The sequence below is a fragment of the Odocoileus virginianus genome, chromosome 6 (genome assembly GCF_023699985.2).
Source record: "Odocoileus virginianus isolate 20LAN1187 ecotype Illinois chromosome 6, Ovbor_1.2, whole genome shotgun sequence".
Classification (NCBI taxonomy): domain Eukaryota; kingdom Metazoa; phylum Chordata; class Mammalia; order Artiodactyla; family Cervidae; genus Odocoileus; species Odocoileus virginianus.
In genome coordinates this window covers 60,599,431-60,622,375 of record NC_069679.1, presented here as the reverse complement: position 1 = coordinate 60,622,375, position 22,945 = coordinate 60,599,431, and the positions used below count along the sequence as shown (strand labels likewise).

Here is a 22,945-nt window from a genome sequence, read left to right as displayed (position 1 = left end):
CATCAAATTAACAAATAAATGATAAAATAAAATAATAATGCTCAACATGACAAGAGAGTGTGGAGAAAGATGTTCTCATACGCTGCTGATAGAAGCACAAATAATGGAATTGCTTTCTTCATGAAAAACAATTTAGTAAACCTTTAAAGTATTCATATAGTTTAACTCAATAATCCCACTTGTAAGAAAAAAAAAACAGAAAACACTAATCAAATCATCCATCACAGTTTATAATTGTGAAAAACCAAAAGGAACATAAATGTTTAGGACTATTGGGAAAATTAAGTAAACATGAGTCCAATTATAATAGCATGTATGCCATTTAAAATTATGTTCAAAGAGAAAATTAATAAAACACTAGGTACATAATAAGGATATGCAAACTATTTTTTAAATTTGCATAAGAAAAAACTATAATGAAAAACACCAAAATTTTCACTGCAGTGATCTCTAGGTGATAAGATTATGTGGACTATTTATATTTTTACCTCCATGCAGTATTTTCTAAATTCACCAAAATGGGTAAACTTTACATTTATAGCCATAAAAAGTATAAAAAACAATATATATGGGACCATATTGAGCAACAGCATAGGGAAACAATTCATACCAAATGACAACTGGCTTGATCTCTTCAGTAAGTCACAGCATGAGAAAGAAAATCAAGAAATGTAGCACGAGATATGAGCTGTTCTAGATTTTTTAAAAATTAAAAAGCTTAATAAATATAACAAGAGTCATTAGCTCAGTAACAATTTAGGAAGGAAAAAAGTCATAAGACATTTGAGGGACAGTGGATAAAATTTGAATATGGCCTGGGTATAAGAATACATTGGAGACATTTTATTAATTTTGTTTGGTATGATTATGGCATTATGGATATGTATAAGGATGTCCTATATCAGGGCAGGTCAGAGGGAGATGCAGACTAAACAATTTAAAGGTAAAATTTTACAATCTGCAATTTACTTCCAAATCGTTCCAAAAAAATATATATTAAGCAAAATAAGATGACTGAATCTAGACATTAGGCATATGAGTTTCACTGTATGATTTTTCTACTTTTTATTTCAGAAATTTTTCATTATAAATAGGTTTAAAACATATGGAATCTTTGTTAGTTTCAAAAGGAAAACAGCTATGCATTTATAGCCGAGGAAAATAAAATAGTGCCAAAGAAAGAAGAGCCTAGAATCAAGTAGGTCAGATTTGTAGCTATTTTAGTAACTAGGTTTGAAGATCTGAGTACTGACTGAGAGGAAGAGGGGGAAAAAAGTTATAATTAAAACTGCAAGACTTGGTAGCAACCTGAAATAGCTCAGCTGAATATTAAATGAGAAAACCAGACAAATCTGAAGACTAATTGAAACAGGATAATTGGGAAAGATAAGGATTGAGAAAATTTTTAAAAATAAAAAACACAGACTTTGGGCAAAGTATTTGCAAATAACATGCCTTATAGAAAATTTGTATCCACTATATATGTAAAGGACTCTTAAAACTGAAAAATTCTTAAAAAAACAAAACCTCCAATTTAAAAATGGGTAAAGATTTTAATAGACATTTCACCAGAAGATACACCAAGGGCTAATAAGTACATGAAATGATGCTCAACAGCAGTAATCTTTAGAAAAATGCAAATTAAAACAACAATAAAGTACTACTTCACACTGCCCACAATGGCTATAATCAAAGTGTCACTGAGGATATAGAGAAATTAGAACCCTTAAACACTGCTGATGAGAGTGCACAATGGTGTGACCACCCTGAAATTAGTTTGGCAGTTTTTCATAAATTTACTATACAACTTGATAATTCCACTTAAAGAGAAATGTATGATCAAAGACTTTTATCAGAATGTTCATAGCAGCATTATTCATGGTAGCCAAATAGTGGAAACAATCTAAATGTCCATCAACTGGTGAATGGATAAGCAAAATGAAGTATAGTCATACAAAACAAATATGAATTCATTCATTTAATATTCATATGCTGAATACTATTTAGCAACAAAAGGTAATAAGATATTGATACATGTAACATATGAACTTCAAAAATATTATAAGCAAAAAAAGAAGCCAGGCAAAAGACTACATATTGCTTGATTCCATTTGAAAGTAATGTTCAGAAAAGGTAAAACTATAGATAGTAACATTAATTGCTAGGGTTTAGGAATGTGAATGTAAAGTGACTACTCAAAAATACAAAAATGACTGAATCATACATTTTAAATCAGCAGTTTTTTATAGTAAGTAAACTATAACTCAATAAATGTTTACAAAATAAAGAGTTTAAGATGGTGGTTCAAAAAATTCAATATTGTTGACTGTATGAAATTTACATATAGACACTTTCAATAAAAGCAGCTAAAAATATAAACAAAAGAGAAATTTTGCTATTACCACCAACAAAATGATGGTCAAAGTCATAAGAATAAATAAAAATTGGGGGAGACAAATGTATAAAGTATGAGATCCTAGTAATGAGTCCTGAAAAACACCCACATTAAGTAATTCAAGTAGCTTTTGTTGACTTTCAAAACTATTAACACAAAACCCAGGCCTTTTCAATTTCTGTTGCAGTTGCCATATAAATAATAAATAAATGAGGCTGAGGGTAAAAATGTAGTGTGAAGAGGCACAGTAAGTCATGCAAACTTAGATAAGATCCACATACTCAGGTGGGAAACTGCAGGCAAACTGTACATTCAAAAGCATAATTAATGTTTTACTCCCCCAAATGTAACAAAACAGAGCCCCTGTTTCTCTCCTAAGATATACCTTAAAGCACTAGATTATATTTCAATAATTTTCTAGTCACACATTTAAGTATTTGTAGAAAAGGGAAGAAAGTGAAGTCGCTGAGTCATTTCCAACTCTTTGCGACCCCATGGTCTGTAGCCTACTGGACTCCTCCGTCCATAGGATTTTGTATTGGAGTGGGTTGTCATTTCCTTCTCCAAGGGATCTTCCTGACCCAGGGATCAAACCCAGGTCCCCCGCATGGCAGGCAGACACTTTACTGTCTGAGCCATACAACTCCCTTAAAAAGACTTTCCAAAATTCAGCTCATTTCCATATATAAAAACATTTGAAGAACAAGTGCAAATGCTGACAAAGATAATTATACATGGCTTTAATTTTAAGTAATAATTTGAAATATATCTTTAACTTGTCTTATTCAGCAAGCTTCACATTAACTATAAAAAAGTTTACAATTTCCTGAGATTGATCTGTTGATTGAGAGTCATGGTAAATAGATGGGGGAAAAAAATGGAAACAGTGAGAGACTTTATTTTGGGAGGCTTCAAAATCACTGCAAATGGTGCAGCCATAAAATTAAAAAACACTTGCTCCTTGGAAGAAAAGCTATGACAAACCTAGACAGCATATTAAAAAGCAGAGACATTACCTTGCCAACAAAGGTCCATCTAGTCAAAGCTATGGTTTTTCCAGTAGTCACGTTTGGATGTGAGAGTTGGGACTATAAAGAAAGCAGAGCCCCAAAGAAACGATGCTTTTGAACTGTGGTGTTGGTGTTGAAGACTCTTTAGAGTCCCCTGGACAGCAACAAGATCAAACCAGTCAATCCTAAAGAAAATCAGTCCTGAATATTCATTGGAAGGACTGAAGCTGAAGCTGAAACTGAAACTCCAATACTTTGGCCACCTGATGGAAAAGACCCTGGGAAAAACTGAAGGCAGGAGGAGAAGGGGAGGACAGAGGATGAGACAGTTGGATGGCATCACCGACTCGATGGACATGAGTTTGAGCAAGCTCTGGGAGTTGGTGATGAACAGGGAGGCCTGCCGTGCTGCAGTCCATGGGGTCAACACAACTGAGCGGCTGAACTGAACTGAGACTGATCGTTAGATCATCTATAGCACACTACGAACATTATCCTTATTCATTCTCCTCAAATAGAGGAATAACACAGACTATCTTTTGGGCTAATTCTAAAACGCAGGATTTACTTCCAAATTAAAAATTATATGATCTACATTCCTGGAAGCCATTTAATAAGTGATAAAGTTAACTCTGAAAACAACTCTTCAAAAAAACTTTCGGTCACTATGTCAACATATACACGCACACAAACTGAGAAGGCAGCAAACCATTTAAAATAAAATGAATAAAGAAAATACATGATTTTATAATGAAAATAACAGCAACAGAAATGTCAATTAGTAATCACTAGTATATAGGCTGTTGACATAAACTATTTAAAAAATACTAAAGTGAAAGTACCCTTCTATATCAATTAGTATATGATTCTCTGTTAAATACCATACAACAGGTTATAATTCATAAAGTATTAGCAATTCAGAGTGACTGGTTAAATGATTCTAAAAATGCTTTAACACAATTTTAAGATTCAGAACACTCTTAATTTTCCTATCTTACTTAAATGATTTTTATTCACCAGACTAGCCATATCTTCAGCATACTTGCTAATAAACTTTGTAAGCTTGGTAAAACCCCCTTGGTATAAATCTCTGTTTAACGTCTATCTACCCCATTAGACTGTAAGCCCTGCTGTTCACTGCCATGCCTCATAGCATGGTACCCAGCAGGGAAGAACTGCCTGGTATTTTGTAGAAAGGGGCATGTGAACAGTCATCTGGTATTGTAATATGAACATTAGAAAAACCAGTAAGATGGAGGTCAGGTTTCCAAATTCTATAAATTTCAGGATGTTCTTAATGTGTGTAAACAATTGGAATTTTGTAATTACATGTACTCTGAGAGTATGTAAGGAATACATCTCCAGCTTCTCCACACTTTAATACTGTTCTTTCACTTATTCATTAGAAAAAGTCAGTAGATGCTTTTTATCCCTAGCCTGGAAATGTGCTTTCTAGCCACTTAAGGACCATTTCAACAAAATTTCAGACAACAAAACATTGTGGTTATTCTGTTATAACCAAACACCCATTCAAAAGACAAATAATGAACAAAGACTGTGAGCCAAGAACTAAAGAGTACAGCAATAAAACAGATACATGCTCCAGCCTCCAGGGAGTTTGTATTCTAGTAAATCACTTTTCAATGAGATTGTTACTTCTGTTTTGTTGAATCATCTTAATGCAAAATAAGGGACCACCCTGGTGGTCCAGTGGGTAAGACTCCAGGCTCCCAATGCAGGGGGCCTAGGTTCGACTCCTGGTTAAGGAACTGGATCCCACATGATGCAACTAAGACTTGGCACAGCCAAATAAATATTTAAATACAAAACAAAAACAAACAACAAAACAATGATAGTGGTGGCTGTTTTTCAAAAACTGGATCCTCTTACATGCTAAACTTATCAAATCCATTAGAATACACAACATGGCTAAAGGGAATTAGAAACCAGAATATTTCACTGGTCTCAGTGCATTAAACCACTACAATTCTACCAATTATTTCTAGAGAAAATATCTGTTAGAGACCTTTCAGAAAAACCAACTATTTTTGAAATACTGTTTCTATGTTGGTAAATGTCCTAATAATTTAAATATGTGTGTGCACATACATACAGGTGTTTTCTATGTGTGCACATGTATGCATCAGTATGAGGATGTGGACATATTTTTTTAATTGTGTTCATGTGCATACTCAGTTTTTCAATGGAAGAGAGAATACTTAAAAAATATACCCGGCACTGACTTCACGCTATTTACTCTAAGTAAATTTCGTTTCAATTCAGTTGTTTTCAATTTATGTTAGCAGCAAGCAGAACAATTTTTATACTATGCTGTTCTGGTCACTCTACGTTGATATCAGCCTGTCATCACTGCAACAGCTGCATGGTAACAACTTCCTGGTAGCACATAATTTCATGCTAAGAACAATTCATTTTCCCCCACAGAAACAGCTTTCTCTAATTTTTTAAAAAATTCACAGAAAGACAAATGAATGACAAGACCCTGCATAGTAAGAAGTAACTATATACTTACGCTGACACTGCCTCTAACCTAATACGAACTAAAGTGATTTTATTTCTCTAAGCTTCATTTTTATCAACAATGGGAGGGGGGGGCAAACTGGAGGGTTGGACTAGATGTTCTCCTAGGTCCAACCTGCAATGATTTCACAACTAAGTGGAAATAAACCACTATCTGATAATGTATCATGAAAATAAGAATAATTTCCCCAAATTTAATGTCTAATAGTTTGATTCTATATACACTAAAGAAACAGTGGAAAAAACAATCACTAAATCCCAGATTCCCAACTTTATAATCATCAGGCTCCACTCCCTTTCTGAATGATGTGTTTTGGAATGAGCAGAATATAACTTTTTAAAAAAATAACTGCAGTGGGCTTTTATAAACATTCTAACACTGATTTATTCCCACAAATCAGCCTTTATGAGCATTCCTGTTTTTTAAAAAAATATGATGCCTAAATAGTAAATAACCTATTTTTCCCAAATTTTTCCTTCTAAACAAAAACAGACTTTTCCAGAATATGAAAAAGAATTTATCTTGAATATACTAGAAAAAGCACCATATTTTTCTGACTCTTTAGTGACAATCAGTTCCATTCGAATATGCAAGATATTGCTCTGAAACATCAAAGGAGAATTTAACTACCCAGCTGGGTTTAAACATCTTGTTCATCATTAGAAATCAAACAGTCCTAAAAATGTTACACCCTCACCTGGCCAAGTCAAGTCTCCGAAACTGTTTCTATATCAAATTGGCCCAGAAAACATCATCAAAATCTGTTCGCTAAAGTGGAATTACTTTAATCCTGTTAACTAAATTCACTTGTAATCTCCTCCCCACAAACACACCACTTAGTGTTCAAATTACCACAGTAAAAAAAAAGGTCTTTAATAATATATCAATTCTTTTTATAATTCATATTGTTAAATTAATCTAAACCATTCCTTGAAAAAGAATTTCAAAAACAAAATGCAACATTTATAGAAATTTTAAATTCAGGGGAGAAGTTAGGAAATAATATCTTTAGAAAAAGATTTTAACATCATTAAAGTATTTCGCATATAAAAACTGAATCCTACTCATTTTAAAAAATTAACCAATTAACTTTTTTGGCCACTCCATGCAGCTGGTGGATCTTAGTTCCCCAATCAGGGATTGAACTCAGGCCCCAGCAATGAAGGCATTGAGTCCTAACACATCCAAGACATATCCAAATGTTATCTAGAAGGATCCCAAGTGAAAAGACTGATTTAAGTTCAACACAGATATAATAACAAAGTCACACCCTGTACAGGAGGTTAGGTTCTACAGTCAGAGTAAAGCAAAAACTGGTCAAAATAACCCCTTCAAAAATCCTTTAAATAGCCCATAAAGTACATTGTTCTGTGCATACTATAATCTCTATATATAAATCCAACCCAGCTAGCATTTCTTCCAGCATTAGAATAGATTGCTGTTTGTTCTATGGAAAATCAGATAAAGTACTTGGCTTGCTTTTGGCAACTATGTTGTTTTAAAAACACTTTTTATTGGGGGAAATGAGGAATTCTTTGCTATTTTTCTCCCTAGTTAGGTGTTTTCAACTTTAGTTAAATTCAAATAAGTTAAATGTACATATGATATGACTTTGCTGAACTCGACAGGTTTCTGAATGTTCATTCAATTGAATTCATGGGGAATAAATGGCATCTGAGATGGCTATGAAGGCTGAATCTGACTTACATGGAGGGAAAGAGACAGCAATTCTAAATGAAAAAAAAAAAAAAAAAAAATTTTTTTTTAACCAAGAAAAGCCTCAGTACTGTAGCAGAAATAGAAGCCAGAATATGAATGATAAAAGAAAGAACGGAAGTTGTGAAGTAGAAACACTGAATAAATCTATTATTTTCATCAAATTCTAAGATAAAATGAAAATAGGGAGATAGGGCATTAGCTTAAAGAAAAACTAGAGTCCAAGGAAGAGTTTTTGTTTGTTTTGGTTTTGTTGTTTTAGGTTTTATTCTCCCTTGAGCACCAATAAATGAGGCAGTGTTGAAAAGTATTATTTTTACATTCTTTCTCTGATGCTTGTCTTGCTACTGAACTACCATTTGTTGCCAAGAGGACAGAGTGTCCAGCAAATCATATCTGTTTCTATAAAAAGATCAGAAAAGAAAAACATCAAGCAGACTATTTGGTGAGACAAAAATCTGCCTCCTTAAAAAAAGTCCCCACAAATTTTAAGAAAAACATTTTTTACCAGAAATTTTACAAACTTTTCAGGCATACAGCATTTGGCTCATTTACTTTTAGTAATTACAAACATAGTTTCCAAGAAAAAAATTCCTATCTTGGCACTTTAAGTAGACTTTTAATTAGCCATCAATAACAACAACAAGTCTAAAATTTTGAACGTGATAAAATATGAAAATTGCTTTATATAAAGTTCTCTACAAATATTACTTTTATGATACAAGCAAAACAAAAAATATCACATAAGATTAGTAGAATTTTGAAGCAGAAATATTTTTCAGTGGAAAGGGAGCAGAAAGCTTCTTTAAACCATAATAGAGATCAAATAGTTCAAGAAATCACACTTTCTTTAGATCTAAATCCTCTGTGCCTAGTACAGTGCTTGGCACATACCAAGAATGTTTGTTTCATAAATGGACAAATGTTTTATAATGATCCACCATATACCACTCACTCTAATCCTCTAATCCAAGCCATCCCTCTCAAAAACTACAAAACAAATCTGGTTCTATTTGAGGACACTTAACTACAGAATAAGTGGTTATTGTCCCATCCCCACTATAGGAAAAAAAAAAAAAAAAAACGGCTAAATCAAACTATACTGACTTTATCCTTCTTTTGTCCTAAAAGGAAACAAGTACTATGAATACCCTAACCATCCCAACCTGCCTACCCCAAATACATATCACCACTACCACCCTCACAAAACCACCACATAATTAGATCTAGACTCTAAATGTAGAATAGAATATTTACGATTCTCTGATTCCCTTGCAATTTCACATAAACGGACTTTTACTACAGTCATGCAGGTAGAGAATATGATTATTTAACACACAATAATCACAAATAACACCCACACAAAGGACACAAATATTCACTGAACATCTACTATATGCCATGTAGTCTTTATAGACACAGTTGAGATAAGTATTATTTTGTTTACTTTATAGGAAAACAAATTAATGTTCTCTAAGACCAAGTAACATACCCAAGTTTTAAACCCTAAACTTCCAGCATTCACCAAGCACTTTCCTACAGGACTATGGTATAAAAATTGATTGATCTGAACATTTAGGACATTAGGCCCTAGTGGACTTCCCTGGGGGCTCAAATGGTAAAGAATCCGCCTGCAGTGCAGGAGACCCGGGTTTGGTCCCTGGTTGAGAAAATTTCCTGGAGGAGAGCGTGGCAACCCACTGCAGTATTCTTGCCTGAAGAATCCCAATGGACAAGAGGAGCCTGGCGGCCTACCACCCACGGGGTTGCAAAGAGCCAAACACGACTGAAGGACTAAGCACAGCACACAGGCACGAGTGAAGGGAGGTGAGAAAGGATGCACCACTAGAACGGATTCCACTTTCAAGCACTGAACAACACATGCTTATATTTATATTAAACGTAAATTAGGAAATGCTCATTTGTTTTAAAATGTTTATATAAGTGCTTTTTAAATGAAAGTTACCCTAATTCATTAAAACATACAACTCAATTTCTTTTTAGAAAACATTCACATTCAACTTCGCCACAATACATTTAGGCTGATGCAAATTTCACCTGTACTGAGCTATGTGCTTCATCTTTCTTAGAATCTCTCTTAGAAGTTCAGTCTTCTTTTTTAACAAGGAAAACAAACAAACAAAAACAACAGTATCTTGCTCAAAAAAAAAACTATGACTTTTCTATGAATCCATGAAAACTGAACAGATTTTAAAATATGAACTAGGAAGACTACTTCAACTGGAAAGAAATCCTAAAAATGTAAAAGTAAGTCACTTTCCTAGAAAGTTGACTTAATAACCAAATCCTTAAATCACATTTTACTACAGTTTAACAGATCATTTTTCATACTTGACATATGTTTATGACATGAACTACATAAGCAATTCAGAAAAAAATCACATTCTTGGTATAAATTATTCATCTGAGAACATTATGTGTTCAATAAGCATAAAAATGGTTCTATAATACAGGAGTACACAGACTACCACACAATTTGTTTTTGTTTTTAAAAATTAAAAAAACTAACTTTATTTTATAACTTTTATAAATAAATACACACAGAAATAAATGAGAGGTACATTTAGTAAACCAGTGCACTAGAAGACAAAGAAAGCAATTAGTATGGGAGAGTTTAATGAACACAGCTTTAAAGCCCTTCTGTAAATTACAGGCTTGATAAAAGCACTAACATTCTACCAGTTGCTGAAACAGGTGCTACTGCCAATCAACTGCATTTGCTGAAGCTGAAGCATAAAGACATTAATTAATCTCTATACTGAAATCAATGGCTGCCTGCCATTTTGATTATCATTTTTTAAAAAAGGGAAAAAGATACAGTCCTTATATGGCCAAATACAACTCTAGGTAAACTACAATTCTAGGTAAGTGCTGTATCTACTTACTTAGTTATATTATTTTCTGGTGTTCTTTATTCTAATCCCAAAACTTCAGTAGGTTGGAGTCATGGGTCTTACAGTCTCTCCACCTGTTATTTATGAGTTATTTCCAGTACCACAAAGAATATGAAAGTATTTGTGAGATACTTAGGGAGAAAGAGTCCTTCTTTGTTGTTGTTCATTTTGAACCTTTCTATCAAGAGATACATGACTCACGGAGGCATTCTTTAGGTCAAATCTGCCTTTTCATTAGAACTTACCCACACTCCCCTATCCCAGCTCTCAAAACACACACACACACACACACACACCACATACCATACACCACACGCAATGCACACACCATATACTGCACGCACGCACACCCTTAAATATTTTGTCCTACCACCATCATATCCTACCTACCTACCTTTATCATGTGAACTCTGTTCAGAGCACTGCTCAGAATTCAACAAAGATAACAATATTTAATGCTTCCACGTCTGGGCAATTTTTACAAAACTGATTCTGAAGTTCTTTTAAAATATGCTGGGACACGATGCCAAAGAAATTGTTTCACATCCATTTGAAAACACGTAAATTAAATAAATAAATAAAGTAAATAAATATAAAGTGAAAAATGTATGTGGGGGTTCTTTTTATGATTTTCCATCCTTTCAATGTTTCAAGTTAACACTGATCCTTGAATCTTAAGTAACACTATCTGTTCTACATGTTTTTAAAGTTGCTTTCATTCAGCTGTACATGCCTGTGACCTCCACAATGACCTCTACAAAAGCAGTTGTGCACTTTACTGTGGTGCAAATCCTCACAGACAAGTTGAACCTGTTCTTTTTGGCGCAGAGCCCTTTCGCTGAACACACAGCTGAGATTTATTATAAAAGGGGAACTAAGGGGCATTATTGCACAACATTTATCCTTCACATACAGCCAAGTATAATCTTTTACAACCTTTGAGAGCTCTTAAATAAACAGATCTTCTCTTAATTGCATAAAGAGTTTCTTATTTGTCACCAATCATATGGCATATTGAGATTCATTTTACATTAGGAAAAAGCTAGCACAAAAAACATACATTCTAAAAAGTTGTTAGTCTCGTAGTATTTATTCAAAAATAATAATACTCTGAACACTCAGACCTAAGGATACTTTGAATACTCAGACCTTGCTGTTTTTAGAAAGTTCAACACAGGTGATGAATGCCTGTCTTCAAGGATTTATACTTTTAATAGGTTTAAAAAAATCTTTCTATAGCACTTCTATGGGTCTTTTGAAAACATTTCAGAGAAAATATTAACCTTTACTTTTATACTGTTTTGTGTTTTCTTTTTAACTTCAAAGTTCAATTTTAATTAGCTTTCCCATAGAATTTTATAAACAGTTACCATTTCTAAAGAATTTTGAACTGAGCTCTGATACACATAACTGCTACCAGGCAGATCTCACTTCAACAGCAGATCTGATACTGTGGGGGAAGAGAAATTTCATGAATTCTAAGAAGTATCTCTTATAACAGAAATTACCACACCATTTACATTAATTCTTTAGGATTTGCTAATTGATTCATCATCAAGACTTGCCTGTGGAAAACAAAGAAACTACTATAACCTCAAGTTATTCTATCTTGAAAGTCAGGTTCAAACTAGCTTATCAGCTAACTGCTCAACATAAAGGAAACTAAAATATGTTGATTCAGGTGAATATTTCCTTGCTCTAAGTTCTTCTGATCTTTTTCACTACTATTAAGTGTACAAACAATCGGGGAAATGCCTGTAGACTTATGGGAGGGGGGCAGAGTGCATTGTTTAACGGACATAGGACTTCAACTTTATAAGATGAAAAAAATTACAGAGACTGACAGTGGTGGTTGCACAACAATATGAATGTATTTAATACTATTGAACTGTATACTTAAAAATGGTTAAGATGGTAAATCATACGTATTTTACCAGAATAAATTCAGTTTAATTTAAAAGATAAAATTATTATTTTTTAAAGGTTGATTCATGAGTTTATTTTTAATGGTAAAAAAAATCTAATGTTATTTTTAGGAATCAGGGGTTCCTAGTGATCAAAACAGACATATTCACTGATGATACCAAATATATTCTGTAAAGACAAAATAAGAGCTAAATAAGAAATTTCTTTCAGTAAAATTAAACATTTTAAGCAACATATTTATATTGCTCCAGACCTAAGAAAAGATGTTTTAAACAATCTGTCTCTCTAATACTCTCTCCTTCTGTCTAGGGAATACAAGTAGATTTTCATGAGTTTGGATATTTTTAAACTTCGTCACTAAAACAGAAAAAAAATCTTTATGTAAATATGTAGTCTTTCAGAAAAAACTTACATTAAATTTTAATTGTTTTTGCTAGCATTACATCTTTAAATAGATGTAATTAGTATGCTAGAAATCACTAACCAGTTTCATTCATAATGTTTATACTACTTGAGGAAACATAAAAATTGATGACAATAACTATAAAACATGAAACAAATACATAAAAAATGTCTCAAGACTTGATCTTACACAATGTTCTAACACTATGTCAACACTGGTGGTATTTTTTAAACACCTAAGCCCTCTAATTCATTTTGAAGTGCATGTGCTTTAAGATTTCCATAATATCCAAAACCACTCTTGATGAAGTCATAACTATAATTAAAAATAACATCCAAAGAACCCATAGTTGTAATGTTAAGCAGGTTAACCCAGGTTAACCTCCAAATAACTTAAAGCAGCTGTAAGAACAATTCCAACCTCCATTTATTTTGGTTCTTCACACAACAACAGCTTTCTCATCTGTCTCTCTCTTCTTTCTAGCAAGAACGCAAATACACTATCTGCCTATAACTCCTTACTCTTTTAAACTCCTCACACTGTGTCCTCATCGAATAATGCAATGTTTAAAATACAGGCTTTGGAGTCCAAAAAGTCAAATCCCAGCTCTACCATATCATTTTTTTAACACGCCTCATTTTTACCTGTAAAATTACTTTCATGACTCAAATAAAATATATTTAAAGGACAGGATAGTCTAGTATGTACAAAATGCTACTCTGTTATCACCTTCATCAGGAAGAGAAAGAAGAGAAATATTTTGCACCATTGCCATAGACCATCTATTAGTCACTACCACCAGATAAAATCACCACAGGCAAGTATTAACATATGAATGGTAACCTTTCAAAAGCCTGTCTGTAAGAGCTTAAGACATTTTCCCACAGAAACAAAAGTTTTGAATGACGGTACAATCCTGAAAGTAGGCTAACAATACATAAAACATTATCTTAAATTTAGTAGAGCCCTGGAAGCAATACATGAGAGAAAATAAAGTTTGCTTTCTCTTTCCTGGGTGCAACCCTGGCCTTAGGGAAAACTTCAAATTTCTGAAATCTCAGCTTCCCAGATTTTGCATTTTGTATTCCTATCCAGATCTACTATCTTTCTCAGGCATTTTATGTTGCCATAGCACTGTAACATTTAGATCCTAATTAGAAACATTCCACTCAAACCTACTGATTCTCAGTGGGCTCCACGATTTTAGTCACCAACCTACATCCCACCACAGAACTTCCTGATATCACTAAGGTGTTAGAAGTAAAGAAATTGCACTGCATGATTTTATACAGTGGACATCTGGTTTTTATTACATTATTATTGCTTTTAAAAAGAATATTTGTAAAACATATTTTTCTGGAACAAAATACAAAGCAGTAGTTACCTTTTAAATATATGGGATAAGAAATATTCATTGATCATTTTATACCTTGCATAATATTTTTGTGTTTTTAGCAAGTGTCCACAAATTATCTGGGCCAAATTTTTCATCTTCATGTTTTCCTATATAAAAATCAGATTCTCAAAAAGCATTAACATTTTTCACAATGAATCAACTATGAAAACATCGGGAATTCCACAATGAAAACTTGGAAGAGTACAGAAGCCCTAGCTAAAATTTGAGTATCCATAAATAATGAAACTCAGAGAATTCTGTAAGTATACAATATATTAAACATCATCTCCAGCCTTACTGGCCACTTGATTCTGAATCCCTTCTTCAATATCCCTATGTATGACTAAACACCTTACAATGTATCAACCAAAGTACCAGAATAGTTTATAGAGCCATGCCTCAGTACCTAAATAACTGCATAAAAGTATACACTTAACTGAGTGAAGAAGAGATGACACCTATATGACACAACAAAATGTATCTCTAAGTGCACAAATCACAATATTTGTCTTACAAAGTTTAACTATAACTTTTGTCTTCATTTTCTTTATCTCATAAGACTTTCTAGGAAATATGATTTATTTTTTTTCTTTTTTGGCCATACTATGTGGCATTTTAGTCCCCCAATCAGGGATGGAACCCATGCCCCCTGCAGTGGAAGCACAGAGTCTTAAGCACTGGACTGCCAGGGAAGTCCTGGAAGCATGACTCTTACTGAAGAGAGATATGCTCTTGCTAAGAACAATGCACTGATATCAATCGCCATGGTAATCACAAATACAAATTCATAAAAACTTAGGATGCATCTTTAACTACAGTATTTTAGTCAATAAAGCACTAGATCATTTCTTAACTATGAGCTTACCTAAGGCTTTAACCTAGTCTGCATTCTTGGTTTCTGTTTTCAATAATTCCAAGTGATGGCCAGACTAATGTTTGTTTTTCTATACATCTACCACACAGTATCTGCTCAATAGAAATTCCCATAAAATGTGAACCCAATAAAGAATAGAGTTACTTTTAGAGCTTTTACTATCTGCAAAATTAAGTTATGCTTTAAATCATTCTTTAATGACTTAAAAAGTCTTTAATACTTTTTAATGGACTGTATCATTATTTCCTATTAACCTATTAATAACTTCGAACAAATTCTTCTTCCTTTGTGTTTAGACTGCTTAAAATTTTTGGAAAGTCTACATCCAGTTCTAAGACTTATGTTTAGAGTTAGTCACTTAAATCTCTTCCTTTTACTCATTTTCAGCTTCTTTACTTTTTAAAAAATATTATCTACTATCTTAGCTAGGAAGAAACTAGTAAATTAAATCTGGAAAACAGTTTATAATTTACAGTATCTAAGAAAATCATTTAAAGAATCTGTTCTGAGATTACTTTCATTTAATTTCACTTTATTCTCACAAATACCATATTACAAAATATATTCCAGTCAGTAAGGAGTATATTATTCCAAATGAAGAAGGTTATTTATCCATGTCCCATAACCATTAACTCATAGAGCCGGAAATTCAACCTCCTCAGTCTGATACTAAAACCCTTATCTATCCCCAATCACACTGCTATCCTTCCTATCTTCTGTAAAAAGGCAAATAAAAGTCTCTTGGTTGTGCCATTAAATAGATATCAGGAGGATACAATTACATTCCATTACCTTTCATTCTCAACCCAAATGCCCCTATTGGAAAAGTACAAGTTGCTGCTATATAGAACACAAGGAAAATAACTTGATAATCTTTGATAAAACACAGTGGGACTTTACTAGAACTAGTGACAACTATAAAAAAACTATGCAAAATTATTTACCATTTCAAGGACAAGAGGTCTGGCACCAGAAATAGGTGATTATATTTATGGATCTAATTTCTTTTTTTTTTCCATTTATTTTTATCAGTTGGAGGCTAACTACTTTACAATATTGTGGTGGTTTTTGCCATACATCGACATGAATCAGCCATGGATTTACATGTGTTCCCCATCCCGATCCCCCTCCCGCCTCCCTCTCCATACCATTCACCATTGCAACAAAAAGAATAAAATACTTAGGAGTATATCTACCTAAAGAAACAAAAGACCTATACATAGAAAACTATAAAACACTGATGAAAGAAATCAAAGAGGACACAAATAGATGGAGAAATATACCGTGTTCATGGATTGGAAGAATCAATATTGTGGATCTAATTTCTGAAACTAAATCATCTACTATAGAAATAAAAAGACTATTTTATAGAACCATGTCATTATCAATAATCCTCTTAGTATACACAAAGGCAATGTAAGAGTTCCTACCCATGATCCTATGGGTTGGTTCAAGGTCTAATGTTATTTCCTTTATCAAATACTTCTCCTTCTTTCATTTCCATCTTTACCTGTCTTTCTCCTACTTCACATGTTTAACTCAAGAAACACTGGTATAATGTTAAGAATCTGAAGGTTTATATTCTGACTTCCATTGTCCTCCTAGGCATAGAAGACATATTAGTAAAAAAGGACAGAGGTAGGATCAATAATACTGATGCTGCTTATTTATATCTAAGTACATTCGATGGCATAAAATACTCTCCAATTAAAAGATCTCATTAAAGTGACTACAGATATAGAAATCTAGCACCACAGGCATTTCAAACAACTCAATACACTAATTTTAGATGTATTCTAAAAAATTCATATACATTAAATGACATTCATTTTTACAGCAGAATATAATCAATAAAACTATAAATAGGAAGCTTTGAAGGAACGTTTGTCACTTATTTGAATTAGCACTTTTCAATTTAAATGTATGATCCCTCAAATGTAATGTCAAAATATGATCTGAAAGAAGGCACTGTTATCTATCTTATGAAAAAGTAAGCCCTAAATAAAATTCAGGCAAAATTATCTATAACTGTGTTTATATTATATGAATGATTTGCTGTTTCTCAAAAACAGCATGTGGAAATTAAGTAATTCTCAAACTTGCAAAGTATTTCCATGTGCTTAACAAGAAAACTATCCAAAACAAACAATGCTTAAGAAATATTTTATTATTTTTATTACCCTACCATCTATTTTAGTCCTTTCTTCCCCCTTTGGTTCCACTCACCTTCTTTCTTTCTGTTGCCTGCCTATTGCTCATAGTAGCACTTCTAAAGAATAAGGCAGCAAAATTAGATAGCGTGTTGGAGACTTTAGTCCCAGATATTACTTGACAATGACATAGTCTAGAGTTAAATATCTATGGACATATACTCCTAAATAAGTTAATACACACCTCAATGAAATACTAAATACACTATGGTATCTTTCACCTAGTCTTCAAGATTATCATTCAATATTCACCAAAGGGAAAATATACTAAGATCCTGTGTTTCTTAAAAAATGTTAATACTTTTTATTACTATAAGCCTTAATTTTACATGTGTTTTTATCTAACAAATATATAGATAATAGATATATATGGGTGTATGTACATAAAATCTGATGAGGCAGCAGAAAAATTTAAAAGCACAACATGAAGTAAAACAAGAAACTAAAACACTATTACCATTTCTCACTAGCAAAGATGCTTAAGTAGCCCCTCCACAAACAGGTATTGTTGAATTCCATGACTATGAAAATGTGAGGAAAAAGGCAAATATATAAAGAAATAAGTTACGATTATAAATATTTTTAAAACAGAGTAAAAACATGTATAATCTTCCTTTAAAACTTACCTCTTTATACTAAAACCCAAAAGAGGTGACAAAATCAGGGAAGCTGAAGCCCTACTGGGCTCTAAAAGTGTAGAAAGACAAAGAGAACATCTTGAAAGCAGTAAATGAAAAAATGACTATTGACATATGAGGGGACCCCAATAAGATCAACTGACTTCTAATCAGAAACCACAGAAGTCTGAATGTGGTAGGATGATATATTAAAAATCCTGAAATAAAAATACTGTCAACTAAGAATTCTTTGTCCAACAAAACAGAGGCAAAATAAAGACATTTCAAGATAAACAAAGACTGAGTAATTTGCTGTGAGCATACATGCACCACAAAAAATAATAATAGTACTAAAGAAGTCTTTCAGGCTAAAATGAAATAAAAGCAGGTAGTAACTAAATTGTCACAAAGAAATAAAGAACATTAAAGGGGTAAGTATATGGGTAAGTATAAAAGACATTAAAAAAAAAACCTTTCTCCCCTTTATCTTCCCTTGTTTTTAAAATAACTGAAAAAATGGTAAAACAGTGTAATTTGGCTTTTAACATGTAAAAGATATATGACAATAATAGCACACAAGAGTAAAATAAATGGAGTTAATCTGGATCAAGGATTCTATATTACTGGTATTGAATTAGTATTAACATGAAGTAGTATGCAATAAGTTAAGATGCATACTGTAACTTTAAAAAGTAACTCAGCAAAATACAGCAAAAAAAATTTTAATGTTGAAACACAAAACAAAGCAATAAAAAAAATGAACAAAACGGACATGTGACATATAGAAAACAAATATAAAAATGGCTAATGGAAACTAAATCATATCTATAATTACATTAACTGTAAGTGGGTAAATACACCAATCAAACGGCAAAGACTGTCAGATTGGAAAAACAAAACCCAACTATACAATGTCTATAAAAGACACATCAGGATCACATACACAGAATAGACGGAAAACAAAAATGTGGAACAAAATAAACTGTGTAAATAAAAACCATCAGAGAGCCACAAAATAGTCTTAAAGAAAAAAACTGTTACATAACTGAAGACAAAACTAGACAATTCAACAGTAAAAATTTCACTATTCCAATCTCAGTAACTAACAATTTTGACAAAAAACCAGTGAGGATACAGAATATTTAAACAATATCATTAATCAATCAACATGATGCAACATCCAGCACTCCACCTAAACAACAGTAAAATACATATTAGTCTGAAGTGCACATAAAAAATTTTCCACAATAGAAAATATATTGGGCCATAAAGTAAGTATCAATAAGTTTAACAGGATTAGACTCATACAACATAGTTCTCTAACGACAAAAGACTTAAACTGGAAATCAACAAGAAAAAAGAATTTAGGAAATTTACAAATATTTGGAAATTAAACAACACACTGCTAAATAACTGATGGTCAAAGAAGAAATAACAAGAAAAATAAGAAAATGTTTTCAACTATATAAAAATTAAAACACAAATTATTAGGGCAGCTAAAGCCGTGCAGACAGGGATTTATAGCTTTAAATTCCATTCGAGGAAAGAAGAAAGATCTCAAAGCAATAACTTCAGCTTCCCTCTTAAGAAATGGGGAAAAGAAGAGCAAAGTAAGGAGAAAGGATATAATAAATATTAGACTAAAAGTCAATAAAACAGAAATCAAAAAAAAAAAAATCAATGAAACAGAAATCAGAAACAACAGGGAAAAAAAATCAATAAAGCCAAGGATGATTCTTAGAAAAGATCAACAAAACTGCCACAGTGATAGCTTGACTGACCAAGAGTAAAAAAGACACAAACTATCCAAGTAGGAAATGAAAGAAGTGACATCCCACCTGACCCTACAGAATTTCAACTTAGATGAAGTCAATCAATTCCAAGGAAGACTCAAATTACTAACAGGGAGACAGTGACAGAGGAAATGAGAGGGAAAGAAGAGGAGAGGGGAAGGAAAAACAAAAGAAAATGAAAACGTCTAAATAGACCATACAAAGTAAGGAAATTTAAAAGTACTCGAAAACCTTCCCATTTAAGAAAAACCAAAGCCAGATAGTCTCACTGGTGAAATCTATCAAATTTTAAAGAACGAATACTACCAATTCATTAAAAATTCCTCAAGAAAACAAAAAAGTAGGAAGTATTTTCCAACTTGTTCTATGAAGCCAATATTCCCTGACACCAAAACCAGGCAGTCATATTGTAACATGAATGAAGCATTGAAAGTATTCTGTTAAGGATGTCAGATTAAAAGACTACATATTATACAATTCCATGTACAGAAAAATGTGCCAAAAAATCAAAGACAACTCTATAGAGACAGAAAGCAGAGAAATGGTCTTAGAGTAGGAAGAAGAACTAACTGCAAACTGTCACAGGAATATTTCTGGGATGATGAAATACAGTAGTCCCCTTCATATGAATGAGTTCTATTCAGAGAACAAAGTTAGCCTAGGTACCCAACTTACACAATCAGCCATATAGTACTGTACTGTAATGGGTTTACCATAATTTTCACATACATAATACATAAAAAAAAAACACAAGAAATAAAACACTTTTAATCTTACAATACACTACTTCGAAAAGTACACTAGTACAGCACAACAACTGGCATACAAGGGCTAGCTAGCATCGAGTGAACAAGGCAAGCAGAGTCACTGATTGGAGGAGAGATGGGGGTAGAAGATGTGAGAGCTGTAGGATCATTAGCAACAGGAGACAGAGGGCAAGCTACAATTTCACTCTCACCTGACACTAATGGAATGCATGTTCACATTTGAAAGCTCTCAACTTGAAGGTTCCTATGTAGGGAATTAACTGTATTCTAAAACTGTATTACGGTTGTGTATCTCTTAAATATCACTAAAAATCATTAAATTATAAACTTAATACAATGGATTTTATTGTATGAAATTATTCTTCGATAATCCTGTTCCAGAAAAAAACTGATTCACTGAATAAATCAACAGTTTCTTGCTAACCCTATCAAAATAAAAGAGAATACTGGAAATTTTAAAAGAAATATTACTCTAACACTTACATGCATTAAAAGAATTTTGAGGAAATATTACAAACATCTTTATGCCAACAAATATGAAATGCTCAAATTTCTTGAAAACAACTTAAAAAAAAGAACATCTAATAGCATACATCTATTTATATAAATTTAGTTGACCAAAAACCTACATGCAAACAAAATTAGAGCACCAGATTTGTTTTGCTAGTGAACTCTATAAACATTTTTGGAAGAAACACCACCACCTTATTACAAACTCTTTCAAGTACAGGGGAGGAGACCCCACTTTCAAATAAGACCAAGTGAGCTGACAAAACTGTTCCAGGCATTACTGGTAAAAATGTTACCAGTATTACCGTGATACGGCAGACAAAGACATCTAAAGGCAAAGAACACTGTGGACCAATACTCCCCATAAATGCAGACATAAAAAATCCTTAATAAAAGTATTAGCAAATTAAATATACATGTATCACAACTATGGAGAATGATGTAGAATATATCACAGTAACATAAAGCTAATTTAACATTTGAAAACTTAACTAACAACATTAACAATATAATGTACTGTAATGAAGAAAAATCATATTCAACATAGTAAAAAAGCATCTGAAAAACATCAATATCCACTCAAAAATTTTCTAAAATTACTGTACACAAAAAATAAGATGAACTTTCCTCACTCTTATTGAAGGCATCCATGAAAATTCTACAACTAATATGATATATAATGTTCAAAGACTAAATGATTTTCCCTTTCAGTAGAGAATAAGGCACTGCAATACGGCAAGACAAAGAAAAAAAAGGCAGAAAGGAAGAAGTAAAACTGTCTCCACATGTACATGGTATGAATACCCCCCCTCAAAAAAAAACTCTAAAAGCAACTACTAAAAATAATAAGTAGTGTTCACTTTGGCAGCACATATACTAAAATTGGAATGATACAGAGAAGATTAGCATGGCTCCTGCGCGAGGATGATACGCAAATTTGTGAAGCGTTCCATATTTTTGAATGTATGGGTATGAATGATCAAGTCCTTTGTGAATATTTCAACCATGTAGGCAAATTCTTACTGTTCACATCATTAAATAAACCTGATTCCTCTAAAAAAAATAAATAAAAATAATAAGTAGAATGAGCCAGAGCACAAGATATAAAAAGTTCACACTTGGAGTAAGCACAAGAAAAATGAAATTTCAAGTAATTATTTCCTTGAAATATTTCAATGCAAAGAAATAGAGGATAACTTATTTCAATGAAAAAAAAATTTTATTTTATTTATCAACTTATTTATTTATAAAATAATTATCAAATAAATTTATGTATCAAATAAATTTATATCAATGCAAAGAAATAAATCTATTTATTTACAATGGGAAATACTAGAGATCTCTTCAAGAAAATTAGAGATACCAAGGGAACATTTCATGCAAAGATGGGCACAATAAAGGACAGAGACGGTATGGATCTAACAGTAGCAGAAGATATTAAGAAGAGGTGGCAAAAATACACAGAAGAACTATACAAAAAAGACCTTTATTACCCAGATAACCACAATGGTGTGATCACTCACCTAGAGCCAGATATCCTGGAATGTGAAGTCGAGTGGGCCTTAGGAAGCATCACTATGAACAAAGCTAGTGGAGGTGATGGAATTCCAGGTGAGCTATTTCAAATCCTAAAAGATGCTGTGAAAGTGTTGCATTCAATATGCCAGCAAATTTGGAAAACTCAGCAGTGGCCCAGGACTGGAAAAGGTCAGTTTATACCCCAATTCCAAAGAAAGGCAATGCCAAAGAATGTTCAAACTACCATACAATTGCACTCATCTCACATGCTAGCAAAGTGCTCAAAATTCTCCAAGCCAGGCTTCAATGATACATGAACCGTGAACTTCCAGATGTTCAGACTGGATTTAGAA

General features: G+C 32.7%; 1 protein-coding gene and 1 non-coding gene across 5 annotated transcripts in view; one reads left to right on the top strand and one right to left on the bottom strand.

The window, feature by feature from the left end:
- MNAT1 (MNAT1 component of CDK activating kinase) overlaps positions 1-22,945 on the bottom strand; it is a 200,554-nt gene that overhangs the window by 95,026 nt on the left and 82,583 nt on the right. The gene's annotated exons all lie outside the window — the stretch shown is intronic.
- LOC139035730 (U6 spliceosomal RNA) lies at positions 21,927-22,033 on the top strand. The gene has a single exon (XR_011488449.1). It is a non-coding gene; the product is annotated as a U6 spliceosomal RNA (small nuclear RNA).